The following is an 8,785-nucleotide window of genomic DNA, read 5'->3' as shown; positions in this document are numbered from 1 at the left end:
CGTGCTACATGTGCTGCAAGTTTCGAAAAAGAACAATGCTAGTGCAAAATGGTCACTGTTCTATCTCTTGCACGTGCTGCGCGTGCTGTCATCACAATTGAGCAACAAGGGCCTTTAAAAGGCTCGCGCTCTATTAATAGTTTATTTGTTCACGATTAAGAGAGTGAGGGAGGAGTCATAACATTTCTAATCCTTTGTTTGTGCCCACTAATTGATCCGAGGATTACATATTCAGGAAACAGCGATTTAAGCCATTTGACCACACACCTATCGGTTCTGATGTTATGGTGAACGATACCAGGATTAAATAGCCCATCCACTGTATTGATGTTTATTTCAATATGAGCTAATAGTATATCGCCTTGCTGAGAAGCATTCATTCTAGTACTTGCTATGCAGCTGCATGTATTCTATGTTGACCAAAACTCCATTCCTTTCATGCCAATACAACTACCAGATCCACATGCTTACTGTTTAGCAAACTGATAGATAACTAACCCTTTGAAAGGCAAGTTCTGATATTGCAAAAGTAGTCATCAAAAATTATACAGCAATATATATATATATATATATATATATATATATATATATATATATATATATATATATATATATATATATATATATATATATATATAGTGTTTATATGCATAACATTTTCGTTGTGTTTTTTCTTCAATTTTTATCTTCCTGATAAAGATTTATCGACACCGTATTATTTAAAACAATTGAATATGTGATAGATAGCTAATCAAATACGGCATTATTTAAAGCAATAGGCATTTGATTACTAATAAAATACGGCATTATTTAAAGCAATAGGTATTTGATGACTAATAAAATACGCCATTATTTAAAGCAATAGGCATTTGATTACTAATAAAATACGGCATTATTTAAAGCAATAGGTATTTGATTACTAATAAAATACGCCATTATTTAAAGCAATAGGCATTTGATTACTAATAAAATACGGCATTATTTAAAGCAATAGGCATTTGATTACTAATAAAATACGCCATTATTTAAACCATAGGCATTTGATTACTAATAAAATACGGCATTATTTAAAGCAATAGGCATTTGATTACTAATAAAATACGGCATTATTTAAAGCAATAGACATTTGATAACCAATTAAATACGCCATTATTTAAAGCAATAGGCATTTGATTACTAATAAAATATGGCATTATTTAAAGCAATAGGCATTTGATAACTAATAAAATACGCCATTATTTAAAGCAATAGAAATTTTATTACTAATAAAATACGGCATTATTTAAAGCAATTGGCATCTGATTACTAATCAAATACTGCATTATTTAAAACAATAGGCATTTGATTACTAATAAAATAGGCATTATGTGATAACTAATAAAATACTGCATTTTTTCGTGCAATAGGAATGTGATAATCAAATACCGCATTATTTAATGCAATAGGAATGTGATAACTAATCAAATACCGCATTATTTAATGCAATAGGAATGTGATAACTAATCAAATACAGCATTATTTAATGCAATAGGAATGTGATAACTAATCAAATACAGCATTAGTTAAAACAATAGACATGCGATAATATGGTCTAAGGAAATTAAATTTATCGTATGTTAGCGGAAACTCCGAGATCCATTTAGAATCTGTGATTTCATTCTAAAACATTTCTTCTACTCTAATATTGTTTTCATTAACATTTTCAAACTGCATTATCAGGATTGGTTGGAACAATAGACAGAAACTTCACGTGGTATAATACCGAAGCACGTTTGCTGCTAAACTCTGTCCAAGCTTTAGCAACATTTCTTGAGCGTTAAGATTTTCTGTTTGCAATGGAAAAATATCAGTGGCAACTTTATTTTCAGGATGCCTACGATCAACTTCTCAAAACCCATAAAAGTGCGTGAACTAAATTTTCTAATTAGCTTAATTTTTTTAGACATCTCAAAAATTTCGCAACTAAATTATACACATAAGTTATGCCTCATACCTACGTCAAGTGGGATAATTAAGAAAAGTAAAGACGTACTTTATACCATGTCAGCGGAAAGAACGAGTATGATACTGCGTAGGGATACGCCAACGACGGCTTCGATGTATTCATACGCCATATCAGATGAGTTTTGTTTACCACGTGGTACACGTGGTACAAATCTACAATGTGATTTTTTATTTATTACATATTCCCTCTTTTTTGCTTTAAAAATATATTTAGCCTAAGAGAATGAATGAATTCTAGCTAAGAATATCGACATGCGCACTTCTCTTAAAGCACCCAAACAGTTTTCAATTTAAGTTTGAAATCCGGAAATACGCACTGAATATATGCATCAAAAGTCAGATCGACTCGTGAGAATATTATCAGAACAGTTGAACCATGTGGAGAGACCTTACGCACTTGAATATCACGTGGTGTGTTGTGTTCTTTCATAGTTAAGAACAAGACGGGCTAATACCCATTTTAATTTGAGCAATCATACAGGCCAGCAAATATTTTTCTGTTCATGTCAATGGATGCCAGTTTTGAAGTATCTATTAAAATGGCTAATTACGGTAAAGAATCCAGCCCAAAATCGGGTTTCTATGCTATAGACAAGGGCAGAAAAATCAAACGAGATCTTTCCATAACATTAACGGAAGAACAATTGCCTTTAACTATAGAAATATCTCGTTGATTCTTAGATACGCGGACAAGCATAAAAGAATATTTAGATAATTAGAATTCATTCATAACTACGATACAATGGACGGATTTAACATAAATTTTAAATTTGTCAAGATCTTTAATATGAGTAAGTTGTTTCTGCACATTCTGCAAAATCGTGGATTTTTATTAAAGTTGACTAGTTGTCGTGAATAATGACAATAAAAGCTATGGTTCCTTCTTCCCCCCCCCCCACCTCACCCTTTGCATATTCACCCCTCCAAAACAAAACGTGCGAAAAAAGGTGTTTGCACCAAGTTTATCTAGTATCTGCTAATAAGGCACAACTACTATTCGTCCTATATTCATGAGTTATCATTTATTTTCTCCTTTTGATGAGGGATTATATTCTCTTACTTTCGCCTTTGTATGATTAATGCTGTCTTCAAAGGAGACGTTTCTCACTTTCTAAAGTTAGCTGGTGGACACAAGTGTTCAAAATCTACCATTCTACCATACATGTTCGCCATGATTCGAAATTATAAAACCGTTGTGCAATTCTTCGGTCCATCTCAATCATATTCCAAACTTGGATGTCTAGACTTTAAACAGTGAAGGGCATCATGGGAGGCAGTATTCATGAACTCAGGCCTGGACGAGTGGGATAACATAATCCCTAACTTTTCTTCTAAATGTATTGGATGGAAATGTTTCGTGACGAAAACAATGTTTTCGAACGCCAGTAAATATAATTCGAACATAACGTTGGTTGGTAAAGGAAGAAAGTTGGAAGCATACCAAGGTGAAAATTATATATATATATATATATATATATATATATATATATATATATATATATATATATATATATATATATATATATATATATATATATATCATGTTTTGTAATCTGAAAACATATAAATCAAAAAAGCTAATATTTAATAAGGGGAATAAGCCTATCGAAACTTCTGCACTCTTCCTACTATTCTGAGAAATTAAATTGAAGACAATTGTTATTTTTATTTATCGATATTAACTTTAACATTTAAACTATGCAATTGTCGGAGCGATAAACGGTCTTAATTCCATCCTTCGCGAGAAAAAAAACCCCTAAAAAACACAAAAAGGCTGTATGCATTGGCAAACTTTGTTTTGACGCTCTCGGAGAAACCAGTGCAAGTAGATGGTTAACTAGTGATGCGCAAAACTCCTTCTCTAGACTGGACTGCGTATAGTCCTATTATGTAACCGCATTCAATGACCGTTCAAAACGTTAATTAAGCTGCAGCAACGAATTCTGAACGACGACATGGATACCGCAGCCGTCACTCTGGAGATATGAAATAGCTTGCATCCTTGAAATTCAGGCTCAACACAAACCAGAAAAAAAAGGCAACACTACTTTTGGCGTACCATCGCACATCTGCATACATGTAGCTGGAAGCATGAAGTGGTATACCAATATACGGGTAGATTTATAATTTAAAAAATCTGTTGAATTGTATGTTTTGCCAGTACTATTACAGTAGACATCGAAACCCCACGTAGTCAAAGTATTTGTTAAAGCAAGAAAAATAAATCAGCCTGTCCTTAATGGTAGGTCACGGCGATGGTTTATATTTCTAATATAAATACACCCTTCGCATTTGACGACTGTACAAGCGACAGTGTCTAAAAAACGTAGTTAAATGACATATTTAACGTAATTACAGGCGTGTAGAGTAGATTAATATGACTCTCTTACCGCCTGGTCTGGGTGGGTATTGAACTCATGACCAGTGAATTACGATTCCGATGCGTTACCAACTGATCTACTGCTGCACCCCAAAAACCTTACATAATGACTAGAGCATGAAAAGTAGGCCGCATTGTCCGTTATGTCAGTGATGGATTGTAAGTTTTTGCAAAATAAAAACGCGTCGTGTTTCGTAACTGTAAATAAGACGGTATCAGACACACTGAGCAAAGGACAAAATCTTATCGCCGAGATCTAAGACAAGAACAAAGACGCACTCTGAAAAGTGATCTTTATGTCGCTCGCATAGTTCACAGGCGAGACAGACCTAAATCCTTTTCCGACTGCCTTAGCTGTAATACGGGACTCACCACCTTAACTTGAGAAACTGTCATCAAAATATGTCAGGTGGTTTAACAGCTTCAAACTGAAAAAGGAAGCAGTTGATAAAGTTGCATTGTGTCCACGCTGAGACCTTGTCCACTATGGTAGAGGTGTGATGATGATACAGGACACACCGTACAGTACCGGTATATATATATATATATATATATATATATATATATATATATATATATATATATATATATATATATGGGTCAGGTATCCTAAAATGTCTTAAAGGCTTGCAAAAATACGAACCAGATCAGCCAAAACCGACGAACGAACGGACGATTCCTAACATAATGTACTCGTACTAAAACTGAACACAAACCCACGTAAATTCTCGAACGCACACAGTTTAATAATTACCTTTATTCAGCTGTACAATAGTCAATTTGCTGTAGATATGACGGATTGTGGATCTTGCAAGGGGTTGAGTCACTACTTCAGTAATACCAGAACTCCTCAAGTCAACTAAAAACATATATGATTGAAATTCAAGTTTTCCATTGATATGCAACGATGCGTAATAATAATAATAATAATCATAATAAAACAATAACAACAAATTGTTATGAACAAGGATCAGGAGGATGAGAAGTGTAGCAATCCTAACGAAAGATGGAAGTCATCGCGTCACACCCACACTCCTTTGCATTCATTTAGAATCTGAATCGTTCAACTACTCATATATTTTCATTATGTCCAACATGATCACCTTCCATACCTGATGTAAATGGAGTTCTATTTACAAGTTAGATTCATTTAAAACTGAAAATGTGATTTTTGATCCCATCCCTCCTCCACAGGAAGCTGCACCATTAAATGGAACCTTCGGTGTTATAATCTGTTCATATAAATACATCATATTTGCTTCTCTCTCTCTCTCTCTCTCTCTCTCTCTCTCTCTCTCTCTCTCTCTCTCTTCCACATCCGACTCATCTCGAGCTGCGAATCCAGTATCTAAAACCTTCGTTATTTTATATACACCCTAGTGAAATATCATACCAAATATGATCACGATTCCCGTTCCCACACATAACTGATACAGAGTTCTGCTAAACGAGGCGACCAATTCACCCAAGCACGTGACCCTTGATTCAAAGCTCATATGGGTCTCCATCCGAGACCTTCATTATCGTCTGTTCGTCGCAGATAAGCACTGTACCAACTATAATCCCCCTCCCTCAATCTGCGTAGGTTGGAAAGGTTACATATTACAAAGAAAACAGTTGCAACCATACAGACACACCGAAAGATAGACAGAACGTTTCATAATATATTTGCAAAGGTACAGATGTAATGATAGTGATACAACACCCGTTACAACGATGATTACTGTAATAATGATCAATTATAATGTGTTGCTATTCAGATAATACAAACTATCATAGACGATTTCACCAATAACTTACCAAGTGATGCATTGTCACATATCCCCATGATAGGCGTCGACTTGTTTTTTCTGCTTATAAACCTGAAAACCAAACAAACTTGCGGAAAAAAATTAAATTCATCACACAAAAATACTAATTTATTCAACAAATAACAGTGTCACCTTCGTTGTTTTTATAAGTTAATTATTCTCCATCCCCCAAAGACACACACAAAAAACACCACATTTCCTTCCCACCCCCACCCATATCTTCATTTTTCCACACAGCCAATAGCTCGCCTTCAGAGTCTATTTCGCGATTCTTATGCATATGAGACTGTTTGTAGTCGCTGTCCAATTTGTTGTGTTTCTGTCATTGATCATTCATAGTAGCATAAAGTTTCCTTGCTCCAGATCGCGATAGGTTTTGGTGCAATATTATTACATTAGATTCGCATATGGGCAGACATACAACTGGACAAACGTAAAGGTGAACATTTACACAGCTGTCAGAGAGACAATCAAGTATGTTTGTACTCTGGTGTTTATCGGGTGATTGGGGTAACCCAGATACGAGCAGGTAATTAGTATAAAGTTACTTTTTTTGATAAATGAACACCATGATGCAAAGAACACTTAAATAAAGGTACGTAAAGGCGGTGAACCCACGAATGGAAATTGACCAGGAAAATGGGACATTATATTGGGGTTAACCCGTAAATAATGATCGTTATTGTTTTTCACACAAGCTGGAGATTTGCATTTAAGACAAAACATGTATATTTGTATTAGTGTCAAGGACTTGCATTTTCCTGGTGGTTCAGAATGAAGCAAGAAGCACACATATTAAGGATACACTTAGAGATTTGGCGAAAAAAGGAAACTTTTACACCAAGATTAAAACATAAATAACAACATGACAAGTGTAACAAAAGTAGGTCAGTGTGACCAGTATTCATCCTGGGGTTGTTCAGATTGATGTAAGGGACAGTCCGGCTACAACCCATGTATATACCATGTGCGACGCTGTCGAGTTGTCTAGACACTTTTACCATTGGATTAACCTATAAACAGCAAAATCTCTAGTGCAAGAATATAGGTCACTGTGACAAACATTAACCTGCGTATGGGTTAAAATAATTTAAAGTAAACCCTTACTAAGTTCCATGAAAACATCGTTCTTACAGCTAGATTGTGGTGGTAAGCAGTATATGTTACAGTAAGATTTTTAGTTATAAGGCGAAACATGGAAGTTGCATTTCTCAGCAGGCTGTGGCCAGTATACTTGGTGGATGAATAACATAGGAAATCCTCTGAAAGAACCAACCGGCCGAGACTCGAATGCACACGAAGGCGAGATGAGATATCACTGATTTCTAAATAAGGTCATTTTATAAAACCTCGGCCACTTACAGGCCCCAGGAAAATTACATCACCTTAACTTGCATTTCCCTGAAGTGTTTAGGAATGATTGGGGAATTACCTATTCAAGTTCCTTGAATTTTCCATGCATACAGCTAAAGATTTGCCAGGATGAAAAACATTTAATTGAAGGCTAACCTTTAATAACGTATACATTTGTGGAAAAGAAAACAAAGTAAGGGTGACTTACCATCACGATGAATGGTTCAGAATGATTCGGGGAAAATACTTAAGTAATAAATATGTCATGTATAACGCTGGCAGCAGTGACAATAAAACAAAACTATTACAATGAGGATAAAGACTGCACACGACGCCGGCGACGCTCGGAGATTGCCGAACGACCTAAAAGGCAACCTAACAGACAGTGGCACATACCTAATGGATTTCACCAGGTTGAGTACATCTTTTCGAACTGGAACCGAAAGAAATATCCAAATCAGCTGGAATTGCTGCTCATGACAATGTTCGAGTGCCTTCCCCATACGGGTGACTTTCACGTCATGCTCAAAAGTCACCTTGGAGATGTTGCTATGGAGACGAGCCACATCGCGACCCTCACCAACCACCAACGTCAGCCGTGGAAAATTCTCTTGTTGCTATGTGATTAAAACAGAAAAGAAAAAATAGTATTGCTTCTAAATTCGCTCCCAATGAATTTTCTTTTAACAAAAGCGTAAGAAATACACCCACCCCCTACACACACACCAAGCTAGCAAAACAGGAAAAGATTGTAAAGGACCTCATCCATATCTATCTGGTACGAGTCGTGCAAGTCGAAATGAGAAATACGTGTGGCAGACTGTATGCATAAATACATCAAAATGTGATCAAACATACAGATGGATAAATTTAAAACGACTTTCATCGTAGCAGACGACAAAAGATACGCGCAAGTTCATCTCATGTCAATGCTAGTTTTCATGTTGCAAATTAATTTATCAAATAATGTGGAGTAATCGTTGTCAAGCAGAAATTCGGTTCTGTCACTCGTCACCAGTAGCAGCCTGCGGAATGATCGCTTCGTTTTCATAAATGTCTGAACAAAAGTACACTATAATCGAGCCAGTAAATAATTTTATTACATGTCAATGGAAGTGACGTCTTCACGACAGTTAAGTGACTGTGTTTGGAACAGAAAATCTTATTAGCATCGAAGGTCATTTGAAGGTGAACCTTCCGAGAAAATTTGTTTGGGTTCCCAATGATTCAGGATGTG

The sequence above is a fragment of the Sinohyriopsis cumingii genome, chromosome 17, assembly GCF_028554795.1.
Source record: "Sinohyriopsis cumingii isolate HCF-2022 chromosome 17, ASM2855479v2, whole genome shotgun sequence".
Classification (NCBI taxonomy): Eukaryota; Metazoa; Mollusca; class Bivalvia; order Unionida; family Unionidae; genus Sinohyriopsis; species Sinohyriopsis cumingii.
Note: the sequence above shows the minus strand (reverse complement) of the source record.